Below are 25,163 nucleotides of genomic sequence, written 5' to 3' on the forward strand. Positions count from 1 at the left end.
AACATACGGTACTGATAGGGAGAGAAAGCCCTTTAACATGCTGTACTGCTAGGGAGAGAAAGCCCTTTAACATACAGGACTGCTAGGGAGAGAAAGCCCTTTACCATACAGGACTGCTAGGGAGAGAAAGCCCTTTAACATACAGGACTGCTAGGGAGAGAAAGCCCTTTAACATACGGTACTGATAGGGAGAGAAAGCCCTTTAACATACAGGACTGCTAGGGAGAGAAAGCCCTTTAACATACGGTACTGATAGGGAGAGAAAGCCCTTTAACATACGGTACTGCTAGGGAGAGAAAGCCCTTTAACATACAGGACTGCTAGGGAGAGAAAGCCCTTTAACATACAGTACAGCTAGGGAGAGAAAGCCCTTTAACATACAGTACTGCTAGGGAGAGAAAGCCCTTTAACATGCAGTACAGCTAGGGAGAGAAAGCCCTTTAACATGCAGGACTGCTAGGGAGAGAAAGCCCTTTAACATACGGTACTGCTAGGGAGAGAAAGCCCTTTAACATGCTGTACTGCTAGGGAGAGAAAGCCCTTTAACATACGGTACTGCTAGGGAGAGAAAGCCCTTTAACATACGGTACTGCTAGGGAGAGAAAGCCCTTTAACATACGGTACTGCTAGGGAGAGAAAGCCCTTTAACATACGGTACTGCTAGGGAGAGAAAGCCCTTTACCATACAGGACTGCTAGGGAGAGAAAGCCCTTTACCATACAGGACTGCTAGGGAGAGAAAGCCCTTTAACATACAGTACAGCTAGGGAGAGAAAGCCCTTTAACATACAGTACAGCTAGGGAGAGAAAGCCCTTTAACATACAGGACTGCTAGGGAGAGAAAGCCCTTTAACATACGGTACTGCTAGGGAGAGAAAGCCCTTTAACATACGGTACTGCTAGGGAGAGAAAGCCCTTTAACATACAGTTCTGCTAGGGAGAGAAAGCCCTTTAACATACAGTACTGCTAGGGAGAGAAAGCCCTTTAACATACAGTACTGCTAGGGAGAGAAAGCCCTTTACCATACAGGACTGCTAGGGAGAAAAAGCCCTTTAACATACAGTACTGCTAGGGAGAGAAAGCCCTTTAACATACGGTACTGCTATGGAGAGAAAGCCCTTTAACATACAGTACAGCTAGGGAGAGAAAGCCCTTTAACATACAGTACTGCTAGGGAGAGAAAGCCCTTTAACATACGGTACTGCTAGGGAGAGAAAGCCCTTTAACATGCAGTACAGCTAGGGAGAGAAAGCCCTTTAACATACGGTACTGCTAGGGAGAGAAAGCCCTTTAACATGCAGTACAGCTAGGGAGAGAAAGCCCTTTAACATGCAGTACTGCTAGGGATTGAAAGCCCTTTAACATACGGTACTGCTAGGGAGAGAAAGCCCTTTAACATGCAGTACTGCTAGGGAGAGAAAGCCCTTTAACATACGGTACTGCTAGGGAGAGAAAGCCCTTTAACATACGGTACTGCTAGGGAGAGAAAGCCCTTTACCATACAGGACTGCTAGGGAGAGAAAGCCCTTTACCATACAGGACTGCTAGGGAGAGAAAGCCCTTTAACATACAGTACAGCTAGGGAGAGAAAGCCATTTAACATACAGTACAGCTAGGGAGAGAAAGCCCTTTAACATACAGGACTGCTAGGGAGAGAAAGCCCTTTACCATACAGGACTGCTAGGGAGAGAAAGCCCTTTAACATACAGTACAGCTAGGGAGAGAAAGCCCTTTAACATACAGTACAGCTAGGGAGAGAAAGCCCTTTAACATACAGGACTGCTAGGGAGAGAAAGCCCTTTAACATACGGTACTGCTAGGGAGAGAAAGCCCTTTAACATACGGTACTGCTAGGGAGAGAAAGCCCTTTAACATACGGTACTGCTAGGGAGAGAAAGCCCTTTAACATGCAGTACAGCTAGGGAGAGAAAGCCCTTTAACATACGGTACTGCTAGGGAGAGAAAGCCCTTTAACATGCAGTACAGCTAGGGAGAGAAAGCCCTTTAACATGCAGTACTGCTAGGGATTGAAAGCCCTTTAACATACGGTTCTGCTAGGGAGAGAAAGCCCTTTAACATGCAGTACTGCTAGGGAGAGAAAGCCCTTTAACATACAGTACTGCTAGAGAGAGAAAGCCCTTTAACATGCAGTACTGCTAGGGAGAGAAAGCCCTTTAACATACAGTACTGCTAGGGAGAGAAAGCCCTTTAACATACAGTTCTGCTAGGGAGAGAAAGCCCTTTAACATACAGTACTGCTAGGGAGAGAAAGCCCTTTAACATACAGTACTGCTAGGGAGAGAAAGCCCTTTACCATACAGGACTGCTAGGGAGAGAAAGCCCTTTAACATACAGTACTGCTAGGGAGAGAAAGCCCTTTAACATACGGTACTGCTATGGAGAGAAAGCCCTTTAACATACAGTACAGCTAGGGAGAGAAAGCCCTTTAACATACAGTACTGCTAGGGAGAGAAAGCCCTTTAACATACGGTACTGCTAGGGAGAGAAAGCCCTTTAACATGCAGTACAGCTAGGGAGAGAAAGCCCTTTAACATACGGTACTGCTAGGGAGAGAAAGCCCTTTAACATGCAGTACAGCTAGGGAGAGAAAGCCCTTTAACATGCAGTACTGCTAGGGATTGAAAGCCCTTTAACATACGGTTCTGCTAGGGAGAGAAAGCCCTTTAACATGCAGTACTGCTAGGGAGAGAAAGCCCTTTAACATACAGTACTGCTAGAGAGAGAAAGCCCTTTAACATGCAGTACTGCTAGGGAGAGAAAGCCCTTTAACATACAGTACTGCTAGGGAGAGAAAGCCCTTTAACATACAGTACAGCTAGGGAGAGAAAGCCCTTTAACATGCAGTACTGCTAGGGAGATAAAGTCCTTTAACATACGGTACTGCTAGGGAGAGAAAGCCCTTTAACATGCAGTACTGCTAGGGAGAGAAAGCCCTTTAACATGCAGTACAGCTAGGGAGAGAAAGCCCTTTAACATACAGTACAGCTAGGGAGAGAAAGCCCTTTAACATACAGTACTGCTAGGGAGAGAAAGCCCTTTAACATACAGTACTGTTAGGGAGAGAAAGCCCTTTAACATACAGGACTGCTAGGGAGAGAAAGCCCTTTAACATACGGTACTGCTAGGGAGAGAAAGCCCTTTAACATACAGTACTGCTAGGGAGAGAAAGCCCTTTAACATACAGTACAGCTAGGGAGAGAAAGCCCTTTAACATACAGTACAGCTAGGGAGAGAAAGCCCTTTAACATACAGTACAGCTAGGGAGAGAAAGCCCATTAACATACAGTACTGCTAGGGAGAGAAAGCCCTTTAACATACAGTACTGCTAGGGAGAGAAAGCCCTTTAACATACAGTACAGCTAGGGAGAGAAAGCCCTTTAACATACAGTACAGCTAGGGAGAGAAAGCCCTTTAACATACAGTACAGCTAGGGAGAGAAAGCCCTTTAACATACAGTACTGCCAGGGAGAGAAAGCCCTTTAACATACAGTACTGCTAGGGAGAGAAAGCCCTTTAACATACAGTACTGCTAGGGAGAGAAAGCCCTTTAACATACAGGACTGCTAGGGAGAGAAAGCCCTTTAACATACAGTACTGCTAGGGAGAGAAAGCCCTTTAACATACAGTACTGCTAGGGAGAGAAAGCCCTTTAACATGCAGTACTGCTAGGGAGAGAAAGCCCTTTAACATACAGTACTGCTAGGGAGAGAAAGCCCTTTAACATGCAGTACTGTTAGGGAGAGAAAGCCCTTTAACATACAGTACTGCTAGGGAGAGAAAGCCCTTTAACATACAGTACTGCTAGGGAGAGAAAGCCCTTTAACATACAGTACTGCTAGGGAGAGAAAGCCCTTTAACATACGGTACTGCTAGGGAGAGAAAGCCCTTTAACATGCAGTACTGCTAGGGAGAGAAAGCCCTTTAACATACAGTTCTGCTAGGGAGAGAAAGCCCTTTAACATGCAGTACTGTTAGGGAGAGAAAGCCCTTTAACATACAGTACTGCTAGGGAGAGAAAGCCCTTTAACATGCAGTACTGCTAGGGAGAGAAAGCCCTTTAACATACAGTACTGCTAGGGAGAGAAAGCCCTTTAACATGCAGTTCTGTTAGGGAGAGAAAGCCCTTTAACATACGGTACTGCTAGGGAGAGAAAGCCCTTTAACATACAGTTCTGTTAGGGAGAGAAAGCCCTTTAACATACAGTACTGCTAGGGAGAGAAAGCCCTTTAACATGCAGTACTGCTAGGGAGAGAAAGCCCTTTAACATACAGTACTGCTAGGGAGAGAAAGCCCTTTAACATGCAGTTCTGTTAGGGAGAGAAAGCCCTTTAACATACGGTACTGCTAGGGAGAGAAAGGACCCTGCTGGCACACCAAAGAGTCTTTGTTCCCCTGGGCCGGTTCTGATAACTACTTTAACCTCTCTTCTCTCTCTCCCTCTCTACTTTCCTCTCTCCTCTCTCTAATCCCCCTGTACCTGGACATTGAAGGAAATGAAAACCTGTATTTGATTCCTTAAATCCTTATTGGCACGTTAACAAAGCTGTCTCTCTGTGTGTTCTCTTAGGGCTATGGTTAGATGTCTGTGTGTGTGTGTGTGTGTGTGTGTGTGTGTGTGTGTGTGTGTGTGTGTGTGTGTGTGTGTGTGTGTGTGTGTGTGTGTGTGTGTGTGTGTGTGTGTGTGTGTGTGTGTGTGTGTGTGTGTGTGTGTGTGTGTGTGTGTGTGTGTGTGTGTGTGTGCGTGCGTGCGTGCGTGCGTGCGTGCGTGTGTGTGTGTGTGTGAGGGAGATCATATTACTTGCAGCATTCAGACCTGTGTCTTCTCTACTGGAAAGGCTTACAGCTAACGCTCTAACCCTGTTCAGTCTCTCCTCAACCTGCTGCAGTCTCTCCTCAAGCCCCTCCAGTCTCTCCTCAACCCACTCGTCTCTCCAGTCTCTCCTCAACCCGCTCCAGTCTCTCCTCAACCTGCTCCAGTCTCTCCAGTCTCTCCTCAACCTGCTCCAGTCTCTCCTCAACCTGCTCCAGTCTCTCCTCAACCTGCTCCAGTCTCTCCTCAACCCACTCCAGTCGCTCCAGTCTCTCCAGTCTCTCCTCAACCCACTCCAGTCTCTCCAGTCTCTCCTCAACCCACTCCAGTCGCTCCAGTCTCTCCAGTCTCTCCTCAACCTGCTCCAGTCTCTCCTCAACCTGCTGCAGTCTCTCCTCAAGCCCCTCCAGTCTCTCCAGTCTCTCCTCAACCTGCTCCAGTCTCTCCAGTCTCTCCTCAACCTGCTCCAGTCTCTCCTCAACCTGCTGCAGTCTCTCCTCAAGCCCCTCCAGTCTCTCCAGTCTCTCCTCAACCTGCTCCAGTCTCTCCAGTCTCTCCAGTCGCTCCAGTCTCTCCAGTCTCTCTCCTCCCTCTCTCCTCCCTACTCACCATCTCTCTCCTCCCTTTCCACCCTGTCAAGCTGTCTGAATCATTAGTGCTGAACAGTAGAGTAGTGCTGAACAGTAGATTAGTGCTGAACAGTAGATTAGTGCTGAACAGTAGATTAGTGCTGAACAGTAGATTAGTGCTGAACAGTAGATTAGTGCTGAACAGTAGAGTAGTGCTGAACAGTAGATTAGTGCTGAACAGTAGATTAGTGCTGAACAGTAGAGAACAGTAGAGTAGTGCTGAGCAGTAGAGTAGTGCTGAGCAGTAGAGTAGTGCTGAACAGTAGAGTAGTGCTGAACAGTAGATTAGTGCTGAACAGTAGATTAGTGCTGAACAGTAGAGTAGTGCTGAACAATAGAGTAGTGCTGAACAGTAGAGAACAGTAGAGTAGTGCTGAACAATAGAGTAGTGCTGAACAGTAGAGTAGTGCTGAACAGTAGAGTAGTGCTGAACAGTAGATTAGTGCTGAACAGTAGATTAGTGCTGAACAGTAGAGTAGTGCTGAACAGTAGAGTAGTGCTGAACAGTAGCGTAGTGTTGAACAGTAGATTAGTGCTGAACAGTAGATTAGTGCTGAACAGTAGAGTAGTGCTGAACAGTAGCGTAGTGCTGAACAGTAGATTAGTGCTGAACAGTAGATTAGTGCTGAACAGTAGAGTAGAACAGTAGAGTAGTGCTGAACAGTAGATTAGTGCTGAACAGTAGAGTAGAACAGTAGATTAGTGCTGAACAGTAGATTAGTGCTGAACAGTAGATTAGTGCTGAACAGTAGAGTAGTGCTGAACAATAGAGTAGTGCTGAACAGTAGAGAACAGTAGAGTAGTGCTGAACAATAGAGTAGTGCTGAACAGTAGAGTAGTGCTGAACAGTAGATTAGTGCTGAACAGTAGATTAGTGCTGAACAGTAGAGTAGTGCTGAACAGTAGAGTAGTGCTGAACAGTAGCGTAGTGTTGAACAGTAGATTAGTGCTGAACAGTAGATTAGTGCTGAACAGTAGAGTAGTGCTGAACAGTAGCGTAGTGCTGAACAGTAGATTAGTGCTGAACAGTAGAGTAGAACAGTAGAGTAGTGCTGAACAGTAGATTAGTGCTGAACAGTAGAGTAGAACAGTAGATTAGTGCTGAACAGTAGATTAGTGCTGAACAGTAGAGTAGTGCTGAACAGTAGATTAGTGCTGAACAGTAGATTCGTGCTGAACAGTAGAGTAGTGCTGAATAGTAGATTAGTGCTGAACAGTAGATTAGTGCTGAACAGTAGAGTAGTGCTGAACAGTAGAGTAGTGCTGAACAGTAGAGTAGTGCTGAACAGTAGATTAGTGCTGAACAATGGAGTAGTGCTGAACAGTAGATTAGTGCTGAAGAGTAGAGTAGTGCTGAACAGTAGCGTAGTGCTGAACAGTAGATTAGTGCTGAACAGTAGATTAGTGCTGAACAGTAGAGTAGAACAGTAGAGTAGTGCTGAACAGTAGATTAGTGCTGAACAGTAGAGTAGAACAGTAGATTAGTGCTGAACAGTAGAGTAGTGCTGAACAGTAGATTAGTGCTGAACAGTAGAGTAGAACAGTAGATTAGTGCTGAACAGTAGATTAGTGCTGAACAGTAGATTAGTGCTGAACAGTATATTAGTGCTGAACAGTAGAGTAGTGCTGAACAGTAGATTAGTGCTGAACAGTAGATTAGTGCTGAACAGTAGAGTAGTGCTGAACAGTAGATTAGTGCTGAACAGTAGATTAGTGCTGAACAGTAGAGTAGTGCTGAACAGTAGATTAGTGCTGAACAGTAGATTAGTGCTGAACAGTAGAGTAGTGCTGAACAGTAGATTAGTGCTGAACAGTAGATTAGTGCTGAACAGTAGATTAGTGCTGAACAGTAGAGTAGTGCTGAACAGTAGATTAGTGCTGAACAGTAGATTAGTGCTGAGCAATAGAGTAGTGCTGAGCAGTAGATTAGTGCTGAACAGTAGAGTAGTGCTGAACAGTAGATTAGTGCTGAACAGTAGATTAGTGCTGAGCAATAGAGTTGTCTGGAGGCCGGACTGGATTACTACAACACTGTTAATAAAGGACCAGCTATGATGTAACACTGGCAGATTCTAGAACACTGGCATATTCTAGAACACTAGCAGATTCTAGAACACTGGCAGATTCTAGAACACTGGCAGATTCTAGAACACTAGCAGATTCTAGAACACTGGCAGATTCTAGAACACCCTTCAGATTCTAGAACACTGGCAGTACTGAGAAGATTCGATTTGTCAGTAGAAGGCTTTTCTAAACAACAAACTCTCCAACGGTAGAATATTTATTTAACTTAAATGGCCCCGTGTAACGAGTAGCAGTACAGTGGACAGGTTTTGGATGAGCCAGTCTGAAGCTAAGGAAGAGTAGGCCTGGCCAAGTCTCTGTCCCAAATGGCTCCCTCTTCCCTGTATGCCTTGCAAAAGTATTCATCCCCTTGCCGTTTTTTCCTATTTTGTTGTATTACAACCTGTCATTTAAATTGATTTTTATTTGGATTTCATGTAATGGACATACACAAAATAGTCCAAAGTGGTGAAGTGAAATGAAAAAAATTACTTGTTTCAAAAAAAAATTAAAAAGAAAATTTGTGCGTGCATATGTATTCTCCCCCTTTGCTAGCATGGTCGTGGCAGCATCATGCTGTGGGGATGTTTTTCATCAGCAGGGACTGAGAAACTGGTCAGAATTGAAGGAATGATGGATGGCGCGAAATACAGCGAAGTTCTTGAGGGAAACCTGTTTCAGTCTTCCAGAGATTTAAGACTGGGACGGAGGTTCACCTTCCAGCAGGACAATGACCCTAAGCATACTGCTAAAGCAACACTTGAGTGTATTAAGGGGAAACATTTAAATGTCTTGGAATGGCCTAGTCAAAGCCCAGAACTCAATCCAATTAAGATTCTGTGGTTTGACTTAAAGATTTTTTGTCTTATTTCTGGTTTGTTTCACAAAAAAATTAATTTGCATCATCAAAGTGGTAGGCATGTTGTGTAAATCAAATGATACAAAAAAAAAAAAAAATCTTTTTTAATTCCAGGTTGTAAGGTAACAAAATAGGAAAAAATGCCAAGGAGGGTAAATACTTTCGCAAGTCATTAGGGAAAAGGTTTTCACTTGGGACACTATCCAAGGTAGTAGGACACTACTGTGTGAAGTCAAGCAACCACAGAAACACAGAACAGACATCGAGCTGGAACCATTCTATCTCCATGGGAACAGAGCCTCAAGGCCTTCTGGGATCTAACTCTCTCTGATACATCCTGGTCCCCTGCAGCGCTGTAGTTTCCTCTCCTCTCATAGATTTACAGCCTCTCAACAGGCAACTAACGGCCAGCGTTGGGGAGTAGTGAACTACATGTAGTTCAAACCAGTAACTATATTTTGCAGTAACTCAGCTTTGTCGCAGAGCAAAACATATTATATTTTCCTCAAATCCGTGCCATTCCATTTAGTGTGATATGTTACTTTAAGTTAGGTTGTATTACATTGGCCTACATACATTTGGGACACTCAAATTTGTATGATGTGTTACGTTTGGTTTGTTATTTTAATTAAAGCAAAAACCAAAGGTTGGTTGGTGTGGATGGGTGGGTGGGTATATAACCCAAATGTCTAGCAACCCAAAAGTTGTGTATTTGAATCTCATCACTGACAACTTTAGCATTTTAGCTAATTATCAACTGCGTACTACATTTTTACCTAATTTGCAAGTACTTAGCATGTTAGCAAACCTTTCCCCTAACTCCTAACCCCTAACTCCTAACCCCTAACTCCTAACCCCTAACTCCTAACTCCTAACCCCTAACCCCTAACCCTTTAACCTAACTCCTAACCCCTAACTCCTAACCCCTAACCCCTATCTCCTAACCCCTAACTCCTATCTCCTAACCCCTAACTCCTAACCCCTAACTCCTAACTCCTAACCCCTAACCCCTAACTCCTAACCCCTAACCCTTTAACCTAACTCCTAACTCCTAACCCCTAACCCCTAACCCCTAACTCCTAACCCCTAACCCCTAACCCCTAACTCCTAACCCCTAACTCCTAACCCCTAACCCCTAACTCCTAACCCCTAACCCCTAACTCCTAACCCCTAACTCCTAACCCCTAACCCTTTAACCTAACTCCTAACTCCTAACCCCTAACCCCTAACTCCTAACCCCTAACCCCTAACCCCTAACTCTTAACCCCTAACTCCTAACTCCTAACCCCTAACCCCTAACCCCTAACCCTTTAACCTAACTCCTAACCCCTAACTCCTAACCCCTAACTCCTAACCCCTAACTCCTAACTCCTAACCCCTAACCCCTAACCCCTAACCCTTTAACCTAACTCCTAACCCCTAACTCCTAACCCCTAACTCCTAACCCCTAACTCCTAACTCCTAACCCCTAACTCCTAACCCCTAACTCCTAACCCCTAACTCCTAACCCCTAACTCCTAACCCCTAACCCCTAACCCTTTAACCTAACTCCTAACCCCTAACTCCTAACCCCTAACTCCTAACCCCTAACTCCTAACCCCTAACCCCTAACCCCTAACCCCTAACTCCTAACCCCTAACTCCTAACCCCTAACTCCTAACCCCTAACTCCTAACCCCTAACCCCTAACCCTTTAACCTAACTCCTAACCCCTAACCCCTAACCCCTAACTCCTAACCCCTAACTCCTAACCCCTAACCCCTAACCCTTTCCCCTAACTCCTAACTCCTAACCCCTAACTCCTAACTCCTAACCCCTAACCCCTAACTCCTAACTCCTAACCCCTAACACTTTAACCTAACTCCTAACCCCTAATCCCTAACTCCTAACCCCTAACTCCTAACCCCTAACCCCTAACTCCTAACCCCTAACCCCTAACCCCTAACTCCTAACCCCTAACCCTAACCCCTAACTCCTAACTCCTAACCCCTAACCCCTAACTCCTAACCCCTAACTCCTAACCCCTAACCCCTAACCCCTAACCCCTAACTCCTAACTCCTAACCCCTAACTCCTAACCCCTAACCCCTAACCCCTAACCCCTAACCCTTTAACCTAACTCCTAACTCCTAACCCCTAACTCCTAACTCCTAACCCCTAACCCCTAACTCCTAACCCCTAACTCCTAACCCCTAACTCCTAACCCCTAACTCTTAACTCCTAACCCCTAACTCCTAACCCCTAACCCTAACCCCTAACCCTTTCCCCTAACTCCTAACTCCTAACTCCTAACTCCTAACCCCTAACACTTTAACCTAACTCCTAACTCCTAACTCCTAACCCCTAACTCCTAACCCCTAACACTTTAACCTAACTCCTAACCCCTAACTCCTAACTCCTAACCCCTAACCCCTAACTCCTAACTCCTAACTCCTAACCCCTAACTCCTAACCCCTAACCCTAACCCCTAACCCTTTCCCCTATCTCCTAACTCCTAACTCCTAACCCCTAACTCCTAACCCCTAACACTTTAACCTAACTCCTAACCCCTAACACTTTAACCTAACTCCTAACTCCTAACCCCTAACTCCTAACCCCTAACTCCTAACCCCTAATTCCTAACTCCTAACTCCTAACCCCTAACTCCTAACCCCTAACTCCTAACTCCTAACCTAACGTGTCATATCCTACTAAAGCAGTCAAAGGTAATATATCACACTGAATGATCAAGACGTAGGATACTGTAAGTCCTACAACTCATATTATATTGTACGGCCGCTATTACACTGGCAGGCCAAGGTAATAAAATGTAACGTAAAGTAACATATCATACTAAATGGAATGGCACAGAGTTTAGTCAAATATAATACGTTTTGCTCTGAGACCAGGTTGTGTAGTTTGGTGGTAGTTGAACCTAATTCAAATCGTGGTAGTGTTTTCAGTAGGTAATGGTTTTTTATGCCATGTAGCAGTGTAGCGAACTTCTGGAACTACTTAGAAAATATGGGTGAAGTAGGAAATCATTTCCTTTCTTTGTCGGCATCAGACCTAATTAATTCTGACCTGAAACATTGTTTTTTTTGTGTTTAATAGACTTCATTCCACATTCTGTTAACATATGACCCTCCAAAGGGATCTGTTCTTGCAATTTGTAGTCTATGACATGTTAGATTTCATCATTAATCACAAAGTAGTTTTGATGTAGTGAACTTACTTTTTCAAAGTAACTTTAGTTCAGTAAAATATATATATTTTTTTAAGGATAGCTTTGGTGTAGCTTAATTTATTCCATACACTCTTAGAAGAAAATGTGATTCCATGTAGAACCATGTAGAACCATGTAGAACCATCTACATGGAACCAAAAAGCATTCTACATGGAACCCAAAAGGGTTCTCCTACGGGGACCGCCTCAGAACCCTTTTGAAACCCTTTTTTTCTAAGAGTGTAGTGAAGTGATTGGTAGCTTGGTAAAGTCTATTTTCAGAGTAGCTTCCCCAACCCTGCTAACGACCCCGTGTGTCTCTGCTGGTTCTCAAACTCAGAAACTGCTGTTTGTTTACCTGGTTGCCCAAACCCATTGCTCCGGGCCAAACTCTACGCCTACGGATATTAGTTTCTTTCTCCTCAATGAGTCTGGATCTGAGTATCTCCCCAACGATTTCTAGAATGCAAAAAAAATCTGATTGGTCCCATAAACCGATGGGTTGGGCCCGAGCCAGGGCTGGGGGGGGGTGTGGGGGGGGGGGCAAGGGGCTGGAAGCGAAGAGCCTGAGGGGAGGGGCGAGCCTTGCATGGCAGGCAAAGAGAGAGAGAGAGAGAGAGTGAGAGAGAGTGAGAGAGGGAGGGAGAGAGGGAGAGAGGGGGAGAGAGGAAGAGGGAGAGAGAGAGGGAGAGGGAGAGGGAGAGAGAGAGAGAGAGAGGGAGAGAGGGAGAGAGGGGGAGAGGGAGAGAAAAGTAGAGAGCTTTGGTTTTCAGGTCTTTGAAAGTGATATGGGTGAGCTGCTTCTCTCAGGCCTGTTGATGGATGGACCACCCTGCTCTCTGCTCTACCCTGCTCTCTGCTCCACCCTGCTCTCTGCTCTACCCTGCTCTCTGCTCTACCCTGCTCTCTGCTCCACCCTGCTCTCTGCTCTACCCTGCTCTCTGCTCTACCCTGCTCTCTGCTCCACCCTGCTCTCTGCTCTACCCTGCTCTCTGCTCTACCCTGCTCTCTGCTCTACCCTGCTCTCTGCTCCACCCTGCTCTCTGCTCCACCCTGCTCTCTGCTCTACCCTGCTCTCTGCTCTACCCTGCTCTCTGCTCTTCCCTGCTCTCTGCTCCACCCTGCTCTCTGCTCTTCCCTGCTCTCTGCTCTTCCCTGCTCTCTGCTCCACCCTGCTCTCTGCTCTACCCTGCTCTCCGCTCTACCCTGCTCTCTGCTCTACCCTGCTCTCTGCTCCACCCTGCTCTCTGCTCTACCCTGCTCTCTGCTCTACCCTGCTCTCTGCTCTACCCTGCTCTCTGCTCTACCCTGCTCTCTGCTCTACCCTGCTCTCTGCTCTACCCTGCTCTCTGCTCTACCCTGCTCTCTGCTCTTACAGACCCTCGACAGAGACTCCTCCTCTACCCCCATCAGACTCCTCCTCTACCCCCATCAGACTCCTCCTCTACCCCCATCAGACTCCTCCTCTACCCCCATCAGACTCCTCCTCTACCCCCATCAGACTCCTCCTCTACCCCATCAGACTCCTCCTCTACCCCCATCAGACTCCTCCTCTACCCCACCCCATCAGACTCCTCCTCTACCCCCATCAGACTCCTCCTCTACCCCATCAGACTCCTCCTCTACCCCCATCAGACTCCTCCTCTACCCCCATCAGACTCCTCCTCTACCCCATCAGACTCCTCCTCTACCCCCATCAGACTCCTCCTCTACCCCCATCAGACTCCTCCTCTACCCCCATCAGACTCCTCCTCTACCCCCATCAGACTCCTCCTCTACCCCATCAGACTCCTCCTCTACCCCATCAGACTCCTCCTCTACCCCATCAGACTCCTCCTCTACCCCATCAGACTCCTCCTCTACCCCCATCAGACTCCTCCTCTACCCCATCAGACTCCTCCTCTACCCCATCAGACTCCTCCTCTACCCCCATCAGACTCCTCTACCCCATCAGACTCCTCCTCCACCCCCATCAGACTCCTCCTCTACCCCCATCAGACTCCTCCTCTACCCCCATCAGACTCCTCCTCTACCCCCATCAGACTCCTCCTCTACCCCATCAGACTCCTCCTCTACCCCATCAGACTCCTCCTCTACCCCATCAGACTCCTCCTCTACCCCATCAGACTCCTCCTCTACCCCATCAGACTCCTCCTCTACCCCCATCAGACTCCTCCTCTACCCCCATCAGACTCCTCCTCTACCCCCATCAGACTCCTCCTCTACCCCCATCAGACTCCTCCTCTACCCCCATCAGACTCCTCCTCTACCCCCATCAGACTCCTCCTCTACCCCCATCAGACTCCTCCTCTACCCCCATCAGACTCCTCCTCTACCCCCATCAGACTCCTCCTCTACCCCCATCAGACTCCTCCTCTACCCCCATCAGACTCCTCCTCTACCCCATCAGACTCCTCCTCTACCCCCATCAGACTCCTCCTCTACCCCCATCAGACTCCTCCTCTACCCCCATCAGACTCCTCCTCTACCCCCATCAGACTCCTCCTCTACCCCATCAGACTCCTCCTCTACCCCCATCAGACTCCTCCTCTACCCCATCAGACTCCTCCTCTACCCCCATCAGACTCCTCCTCTACCCCATCAGACTCCTCCTCTACCCCATCAGACTCCTCCTCTACCCCCCATCAGACTCCTCCTCTACCCCCATCAGACTCCTCCTCTACCCCATCAGACTCCTCCTCTACCCCATCAGACTCCTCCTCTACCCCATCAGACTCCTCCTCTACCCCCATCAGACTCCTCCTCTACCCCCCATCAGACTCCTCCTCTACCCCCATCAGACTCCTCCTCTACCCCCATCAGACTCCTCCTCTACCCCATCAGACTCCTCCTCTACCCCCATCAGACTCCTCCTCTACCCCCATCAGACTCCTCCTCTACCCCCCATCAGACTCCTCCTCTACCCCATCAGACTCCTCCTCTACCCCCATCAGACTCCTCCTCTACCCCCATCAGACTCCTCCTCTACCCCCATCAGACTCCTCCTCTACCCCATCAGACTCCTCCTCTACCCCCATCAGACTCCTCCTCTACCCCCATCAGACTCCTCTCTACCCCATCAGACTCCTCCTCTACCCCATCAGACTCCTCCTCTACCCCATCAGACTCCTCCTCTACCCCCATCAGACTCCTCCTCTACCCCCATCAGACTCCTCCTCTACCCCATCAGACTCCTCCTCTACCCCCCATCAGACTCCTCCTCTACCCCCATCAGACTCCTCCTCTACCCCCATCAGACTCCTCCTCTACCCCCATCAGACTCCTCCTCTACCCCATCAGACTCCTCCTCTACCCCATCAGACTCCTCCTCTACCCCCATCAGACTCCTCCTCTACCCCCATCAGACTCCTCCTCTACCCCCATCAGACTCCTCCTCTACCCCATCAGACTCCTCCTCTACCCCCATCAGACTCCTCCTCTACCCCCATCAGACTCCTCCTCTACCCCCCATCAGACTCCTCCTCTACCCCCATCAGACTCCTCCTCTACCCCCATCAGACTCCTCCTCTACCCCCATCAGACTCCTCCTCTACCCCCATCAGACTCCTCCTCTACCCCATCAGACTCCTCCTCTACCCCCATCAGACTCCTCCTCTACCCCCCATCAGACTCCTCCTCTACCCCATCAGACTCCTCCTCTACCCCCATCAGACTCCTCCTCTACCCCCCATCAGACTCCTCCTCTACCCCATCAGACTCCTCCTCTACCCCCATCAGACTCCTCCTCTACCCCCATCAGACTCCTCCTCTACCCCCATCAGACTCCTCCTCTACCCCATCAGACTCCTCCTCTACCCCCATCAGACTCCTCCTCTACCCCCATCAGACTCCTCCTCTACCCCATCAGACTCCTCCTCTACCCCATCAGACTCCTCCTCTACCCCCATCAGACTCCTCCTCTACCCCCATCAGACTCCTCCTCTACCCCCATCAGACTCCTCCTCTACCCCCATCAGACTCCTCCTCTACCCCCCATCAGACTCCTCCTCTACCCCCATCAGACTCCTCCTCTACCCCCATCAGACTCCTCCTCTACCCCATCAGACTCCTCCTCTACCCCCATCAGACTCCTCCTCTACCCCCATCAGACTCCTCCTCTACCCCCATCAGACTCCTCCTCTACCCCCATCAGACTCCTCCTCTACCCCCATCAGACTCCTCCTCTACCCCCATCAGACTCCTCCTCTACCCCCATCAGACTCCTCCTCTACCCCATCAGACTCCTCCTCTACCCCCATCAGACTCCTCCTCTACCCCCATCAGACTCCTCCTCTACCCCCATCAGACTCCTCCTCTACCCCCATCAGACTCCTCCTCTACCCCATCAGACTCCTCCTCTACCCCATCAGACTCCTCCTCTACCCCCATCAGACTCCTCCTCTACCCCCATCAGACTCCTCCTCTACCCCCATCAGACTCCTCCTCTACCCCCATCAGACTCCTCCTCTACCCCATCAGACTCCTCCTCTACCCCATCAGACTCCTCCTCTACCCCCATCAGACTCCTCCTCTACCCCCATCAGACTCCTCCTCTACCCCATCAGACTCCTCCTCTACCCCCATCAGACTCCTCCTCTACCCCATCAGACTCCTCCTCTACCCCCATCAGACTCCTCCTCTACCCCCATCAGACTCCTCCTCTACCCCCATCAGACTCCTCCTCTACCCCCATCAGACTCCTCCTCTACCCCCATCAGACTCCTCCTCTACCCCCATCAGACTCCTCCTCTACCCCATCAGACTCCTCCTCTACCCCATCAGACTCCTCCTCTACCCCCATCAGACTCCTCCTCTACCCCCATCAGACTCCTCCTCTACCCCCATCAGACTCCTCCTCTACCCCATCAGACTCCTCCTCTACCCCATCAGACTCCTCCTCATCAGACTCCTCCTCTATCAGACTCCTCCTCTACCCCCATCAGACTCCTCCTCTACCCCCATCAGACTCCTCCTCTACCCCATCAGACTCCTCCTCTACCCCCATCAGACTCCTCCTCTACCCCCATCAGACTCCTCCTCTACCCCATCAGACTCCTCCTCTACCCCCATCAGACTCCTCCTCTACCCCCATCAGACTCCTCCTCTACCCCATCAGACTCCTCCTCTACCCCATCAGACTCCTCCTCTACCCCATCAGACTCCTCCTCTACCCCCATCAGACTCCTCCTCTACCCCCATCAGACTCCTCCTCTACCCCCATCAGACTCCTCCTCTACCCCCATCAGACTCCTCCTCTACCCCCATCAGACTCCTCCTCTACCCCATCAGACTCCTCCTCTACCCCCATCAGACTCCTCCTCTACCCCCATCAGACTCCTCCTCTACCCCATCAGACTCCTCCTCTACCCCATCAGACTCCTCCTCTACCCCCATCAGACTCCTCCTCTACCCCCATCAGACTCCTCCTCTACCCCCATCAGACTCCTCCTCTACCCCCATCAGACTCCTCCTCTACCCCATCAGACTCCTCCTCTACCCCCATCAGACTCCTCCTCTACCCCCATCAGACTCCTCCTCTACCCCCATCAGACTCCTCCTCTACCCCCATCAGACTCCTCCTCTACCCCATCAGACTCCTCCTCTACCCCATCAGACTCCTCCTCTACCCCCATCAGACTCCTCCTCTACCCCATCAGACTCCTCCTCTACCCCCATCAGACTCCTCCTCTACCCCCATCAGACTCCTCCTCTACCCCATCAGACTCCTCCTCTACCCCCATCAGACTCCTCCTCTACCCCCCATCAGACTCCTCCTCTACCCCATCAGACTCCTCCTCTACCCCATCAGACTCCTCCTCTACCCCATCAGACTCCTCCTCTACCCCATCAGACTCCTCCTCTACCCCCATCAGACTCCTCCTCTACCCCCATCAGACTCCTCCTCTACCCCATCAGACTCCTCCTCTACCCCCATCAGACTCCTCCTCTACCCCCATCAGACTCCTCCTCTACCCCCATCAGACTCCTCCTCTACCCCCATCAGACTCCTCCTCTACCCCCATCAGACTCCTCCTCTACCCCCATCAGACTCCTCCTCTACCCCCATCAGACTCCTCCTCTACCCCCATCAGACTCCTCCTCTACCCCCATCAGACTCCTCCTCTACCCCATCAGACTCCTCCTCTACCCCCATCAGACTCCTCCTCTACCCCCATCAGACTCCTCCTCTACCCCCATCAGACTCCTCCTCTACCCCCATCAGACTCCTCCTCTACCCCCATCAGACTCCTCCTCTACCCCATCAGACTCCTCCTCTACCCCCATCAGACTCCTCCTCTACCCCATCAGACTCCTCCTCTACCCCCATCAGACTCCTCCTCTACCCCATCAGACTCCTCCTCTACCCCCATCAGACTCCTCCTCTACCCCCATCAGACTCCTCCTCTACCCCCATCAGACTCCTCCTCTACCCCCCATCAGACTCCTCCTCTACCCCATCAGACTCCTCCTCTACCCCCATCAGACTCCTCCTCTACCCCATCAGACTCCTCCTCTACCCCCATCAGACTCCTCCTCTACCCCCATCAGACTCCTCCTCTACCCCCATCAGACTCCTCCTCTACCCCCATCAGACTCCTCCTCTACCCCATCAGACTCCTCCTCTACCCCCATCAGACTCCTCCTCTACCCCATCAGACTCCTCCTCTACCCCCATCAGACTCCTCCTCTACCCCCATCAGACTCCTCCTCTACCCCCATCAGACTCCTCCTCTACCCCATCAGACTCCTCCTCTACCCCATCAGACTCCTCCTCTACCCCATCAGACTCCTCCTCTACCCCATCAGACTCCTCCTCTACCCCCATCAGACTCCTCCTCTACCCCATCAGACTCCTCCTCTACCCCCATCAGACTCCTCCTCTACCCCCATCAGACTCCTCCTCTACCCCCATCAGACTCCTCCTCTACCCCCATCAGACTCCTCCTCTACCCCCCATCAGACTCCTCCTCTACCCCATCAGACTCCTCCTCTACCCCCATCAGACTCCTCCTCTACCCCATCAGACTCCTCCTCTACCCCCATCAGACTCCTCCTCTACCCCCATCAGACTCCTCCTCTACCCCCATCAGACTCCTCCTCTACCCCCATCAGACTCCTCCTCTACCCCCATCAGACTCCTCTCCCCCATCAGACTCCTCCTCTACCCCCATCAGACTCCTCCTCTACCCCCATCAGACTCCTCCTCTACCCCCATCAGACTCCTCCTCTACCCCCATCAGACTCCTCCTCTACCCCATCAGACTCCTCCTCTACCCCATCAGACTCCTCCTCTACCCCATCAGACTCCTCCTCTACCCCCATCAGACTCCTCCTCTACCCCATCAGACTCCTCCTCTACCCCCATCAGACTCCTCCTCTACCCCCATCAGACTCCTCCTCTACCCCATCAGACTCCTCCTCTACCCCCATCAGACTCCTCCTCTACCCCCATCAGACTCCTCCTCTACCCCCATCAGACTCCTCCTCTACCCCATCAGACTCCTCCTCTACCCCCATCAGACTCCTCCTCTACCCCCATCAGACTCCTCCTCTACCCCATCAGACTCCTCCTCTACCCCCATCAGACTCCTCCTCTACCCCCATCAGACTCCTCCTCTACCCCCATCAGACTCCTCCTCTACCCCCCATCAGACTCCTCCTCTACCCCATCAGACTCCTCCTCTACCCCATCAGACTCCTCCTCTACCCCCATCAGACTCCTCCTCTACCCCATCAGACTCCTCCTCTACCCCCATCAGACTCCTCCTCTACCCCCATCAGACTCCTCCTCTACCCCCATCAGACTCCTCCTCTACCCCCATCAGACTCCTCCTCTACCCCATCAGACTCCTCCTCTACCCCATCAGACTCCTCCTCTACCCCCATCAGACTCCTCCTCTACCCCATCAGACTCCTCCTCTACCCCCATCAGACTCCTCCTCTACCCCCATCAGACTCCTCCTCTACCCCATCAGACTCCTCCTCTACCCCATCAGACTCCTCCTCTACCCCATCAGACTCCTCCTCTACCCCCATCAGACTCCTCCTCTACCCCATCAGACTCCTCCTCTACCCCCATCAGACTCCTCCTCTACCCCCATCAGACTCCTCCTCTACCCCCCATCAGACTCCTCCTCTACCCCCATCAGACTCCTCCTCTACCCCATCAGACTCCTCCTCTACCCCATCAGACTCCTCCTCTACCCCCCATCAGACTCCTCCTCTACCCCCATCAGACTCCTCCTCTACCCCATCAGACTCCTCCTCTACCCCCATCAGACTCCTCCTCTACCCCATCAGACTCCTCCTCTACCCCATCAGACTCCTCCTCTACCCCATCAGACTCCTCCTCTACCCCCATCAGACTCCTCCTCTACCCCATCAGACTCCTCCTCTACCCCATCAGACTCCTCCTCTACCCCCATCAGACTCCTCCTCTACCCCCATCAGACTCCTCCTCTACCCCCATCAGACTCCTCCTCTACCCCCATCAGACTCCTCCTCTACCCCATCAGACTCCTCCTCTACCCCCATCAGACTCCTCCTCTACCCCCATCAGACTCCTCCTCTACCCCCATCAGACTCCTCCTCTACCCCCATCAGACTCCTCCTCTACCCCCATCAGACTCCTCCTCTACCCCCATCAGACTCCTCCTCTACCCCCATCAGACTCCTCCTCTACCCCCATCAGACTCCTCCTCTACCCCATCAGACTCCTCCTCTACCCCCATCAGACTCCTCCTCTACCCCCATCAGACTCCTCCTCTACCCCCATCAGACTCCTCCTCTACCCCCATCAGACTCCTCCTCTACCCCATCAGACTCCTCCTCTACCCCCATCAGACTCCTCCTCTACCCCCATCAGACTCCTCCTCTACCCCCATCAGACTCCTCCTCTACCCCCATCAGACTCCTCCTCTACCCCATCAGACTCCTCCTCTACCCCATCAGACTCCTCCTCTACCCCCATCAGACTCCTCCTCTACCCCATCAGACTCCTCCTCTACCCCATCAGACTCCTCCTCTACCCCATCAGACTCCTCCTCTACCCCATCAGACTCCTCCTCTACCCCCATCAGACTCCTCCTCTACCCCATCAGACTCCTCCTCTACCCCCATCAGACTCCTCCTCTACCCCATCAGACTCCTCCTCTACCCCATCAGACTCCTCCTCTACCCCCATCAGACTCCTCCTCTACCCCCATCAGACTCCTCCTCTACCCCATCAGACTCCTCCTCTACCCCCATCAGACTCCTCCTCTACCCCCATCAGACTCCTCCTCTACCCCCATCAGACTCCTCCTCTACCCCCATCAGACTCCTCCTCTACCCCATCAGACTCCTCCTCTACCCCATCAGACTCCTCCTCTACCCCATCAGACTCCTCCTCTACCCCATCAGACTCCTCCTCTACCCCATCAGACTCCTCCTCTACCCCCCATCAGACTCCTCCTCTACCCCATCAGACTCCTCCTCTACCCCCATCAGACTCCTCCTCTACCCCCATCAGACTCCTCCTCTACCCCCATCAGACTCCTCCTCTACCCCCCATCAGACTCCTCCTCTACCCCATCAGACTCCTCCTCTACCCCATCAGACTCCTCCTCTACCCCATCAGACTCCTCCTCTACCCCATCAGACTCCTCCTCTACCCCATCAGACTCCTCCTCTACCCCATCAGACTCCTCCTCTACCCCCATCAGACTCCTCCTCTACCCCATCAGACTCCTCCTCTACCCCATCAGACTCCTCCTCTACCCCCATCAGACTCCTCCTCTACCCCCATCAGACTCCTCCTCTACCCCATCAGACTCCTCCTCTACCCCATCAGACTCCTCCTCTACCCCCATCAGACTCCTCCTCTACCCCATCAGACTCCTCCTCTACCCCCATCAGACTCCTCCTCTACCCCCATCAGACTCCTCCTCTACCCCATCAGACTCCTCCTCTACCCCCATCAGACTCCTCCTCTACCCCCATCAGACTCCTCCTCTACCCCCATCAGACTCCTCCTCTACCCCATCAGACTCCTCCTCTACCCCCATCAGACTCCTCCTCTACCCCATCAGACTCCTCCTCTACCCCCATCAGACTCCTCCTCTACCCCATCAGACTCCTCCTCTACCCCCATCAGACTCCTCCTCTACCCCATCAGACTCCTCCTCTACCCCCATCAGACTCCTCCTCTACCCCCATCAGACTCCTCCTCTACCCCCATCAGACTCCTCCTCTACCCCCATCAGACTCCTCCTCTACCCCCATCAGACTCCTCCTCTACCCCCATCAGACTCCTCCTCTACCCCATCAGACTCCTCCTCTACCCCATCAGACTCCTCCTCTACCCCATCAGACTCCTCCTCTACCCCATCAGACTCCTCCTCTACCCCCATCAGACTCCTCCTCTACCCCCATCAGACTCCTCCTCTACCCCCATCAGACTCCTCCTCTACCCCATCAGACTCCTCCTCTACCCCCATCAGACTCCTCCTCTACCCCCATCAGACTCCTCCTCTACCCCATCAGACTCCTCCTCTACCCCCATCAGACTCCTCCTCTACCCCCATCAGACTCCTCCTCTACCCCCATCAGACTCCTCCTACCCCATCAGACTCCTCCTCTACCCCCATCAGACTCCTCCTCTACCCCATCAGACTCCTCCTCTACCCCATCAGACTCCTCCTCTACCCCATCAGACTCCTCCTCTACCCCATCAGACTCCTCCTCTACCCCATCAGACTCCTCCTCTACCCCATCAGACTCCTCCTCTACCCCATCAGACTCCTCCTCTACCCCCATCAGACTCCTCCTCTACCCCATCAGACTCCTCCTCTACCCCATCAGACTCCTCCTCTACCCCATCAGACTCCTCCTCTACCCCCATCAGACTCCTCCTCTACCCCCATCAGACTCCTCCTCTACCCCCATCAGACTCCTCCTCTACCCCCATCAGACTCCTCCTCTACCCCATCAGACTCCTCCTCTACCCCATCAGACTCCTCCTCTACCCCCATCAGACTCCTCCTCTACCCCATCAGACTCCTCCTCTACCCCCATCAGACTCCTCCTCTACCCCCATCAGACTCCTCCTCTACCCCCATCAGACTCCTCCTCTACCCCATCAGACTCCTCCTCTACCCCCATCAGACTCCTCCTCTACCCCCATCAGACTCCTCCTCTACCCCATCAGACTCCTCCTCTACCCCATCAGACTCCTCCTCTACCCCATCAGACTCCTCCTCTACCCCCATCAGACTCCTCCTCTACCCCCATCAGACTCCTCCTCTACCCCCATCAGACTCCTCCTCTACCCCCATCAGACTCCTCCTCTACCCCCATCAGACTCCTCCTCTACCCCATCAGACTCCTCCTCTACCCCATCAGACTCCTCCTCTACCCCCATCAGACTCCTCCTCTACCCCATCAGACTCCTCCTCTACCCCCATCAGACTCCTCCTCTACCCCATCAGACTCCTCCTCTACCCCCCATCAGACTCCTCCTCTACCCCCATCAGACTCCTCCTCTACCCCCATCAGACTCCTCCTCTACCCCCATCAGACTCCTCCTCTACCCCATCAGACTCCTCCTCTACCCCATCAGACTCCTCCTCTACCCCCATCAGACTCCTCCTCTACCCCATCAGACTCCTCCTCTACCCCCATCAGACTCCTCCTCTACCCCATCAGACTCCTCCTCTACCCCCATCAGACTCCTCCTCTACCCCATCAGACTCCTCCTCTACCCCCATCAGACTCCTCCTCTACCCCCATCAGACTCCTCCTCTACCCCCATCAGACTCCTCCTCTACCCCCATCAGACTCCTCCTCTACCCCCATCAGACTCCTCCTCTACCCCATCAGACTCCTCCTCTACCCCATCAGACTCCTCCTCTACCCCCATCAGACTCCTCCTCTACCCCCATCAGACTCCTCCTCTACCCCCATCAGACTCCTCCTCTACCCCCATCAGACTCCTCCTCTACCCCCATCAGACTCCTCCTCTACCCCCATCAGACTCCTCCTCTACCCCCCATCAGACTCCTCCTCTACCCCATCAGACTCCTCCTCTACCCCCATCAGACTCCTCCTCTACCCCCCATCAGACTCCTCCTCTACCCCCATCAGACTCCTCCTCTACCCCATCAGACTCCTCCTCTACCCCCATCAGACTCCTCCTCTACCCCATCAGACTCCTCCTCTACCCCCATCAGACTCCTCCTCTACCCCCATCAGACTCCTCCTCTACCCCATCAGACTCCTCCTCTACCCCCATCAGACTCCTCCTCTACCCCCATCAGACTCCTCCTCTACCCCATCAGACTCCTCCTCTACCCCATCAGACTCCTCCTCTACCCCCATCAGACTCCTCCTCTACCCCCATCAGACTCCTCCTCTACCCCCATCAGACTCCTCCTCTACCCCCATCAGACTCCTCCTCTACCCCCATCAGACTCCTCCTCTACCCCCATCAGACTCCTCCTCTACCCCATCAGACTCCTCCTCTACCCCCATCAGACTCCTCCTCTACCCCATCAGACTCCTCCTCTACCCCCATCAGACTCCTCCTCTACCCCATCAGACTCCTCCTCTACCCCCATCAGACTCCTCCTCTACCCCATCAGACTCCTCCTCTACCCCATCAGACTCCTCCTCTACCCCATCAGACTCCTCCTCTACCCCATCAGACTCCTCCTCTACCCCCATCAGACTCCTCCTCTACCCCCATCAGACTCCTCCTCTACCCCCATCAGACTCCTCCTCTACCCCCATCAGACTCCTCCTCTACCCCCATCAGACTCCTCCTCTACCCCCATCAGACTCCTCCTCTACCCCCATCAGACTCCTCCTCTACCCCCATCAGACTCCTCCTCTACCCCCATCAGACTCCTCCTCTACCCCCATCAGACTCCTCCTCTACCCCCATCAGACTCCTCCTCTACCCCCATCAGACTCCTCCTCTACCCCCATCAGACTCCTCCTCTACCCCCATCAGACTCCTCCTCTACCCCCATCAGACTCCTCCTCTACCCCCATCAGACTCCTCCTCTACCCCATCAGACTCCTCCTCTACCCCCATCAGACTCCTCCTCTACCCCATCAGACTCCTCCTCTACCCCCATCAGACTCCTCCTCTACCCCCATCAGACTCCTCCTCTACCCCCATCAGACTCCTCCTCTACCCCCATCAGACTCCTCCTCTACCCCCATCAGACTCCTCCTCTACCCCATCAGACTCCTCCTCTACCCCCATCAGACTCCTCCTCTACCCCCATCAGACTCCTCCTCTACCCCATCAGACTCCTCCTCTACCCCCATCAGACTCCTCCTCTACCCCATCAGACTCCTCCTCTACCCCCATCAGACTCCTCCTCTACCCCCATCAGACTCCTCCTCTACCCCCATCAGACTCCTCCTCTACCCCCATCAGACTCCTCCTCTACCCCCATCAGACTCCTCCTCTACCCCATCAGACTCCTCCTCTACCCCCATCAGACTCCTCCTCTACCCCCCATCAGACTCCTCCTCTACCCCATCAGACTCCTCCTCTACCCCCATCAGACTCCTCCTCTACTCAGACT

This window comes from Salmo salar, chromosome 05 (assembly GCF_965601325.2).
Source record: "Salmo salar chromosome 05, fSalSal1, whole genome shotgun sequence".
In the NCBI taxonomy this organism is placed as follows: domain Eukaryota; kingdom Metazoa; phylum Chordata; class Actinopteri; order Salmoniformes; family Salmonidae; genus Salmo; species Salmo salar.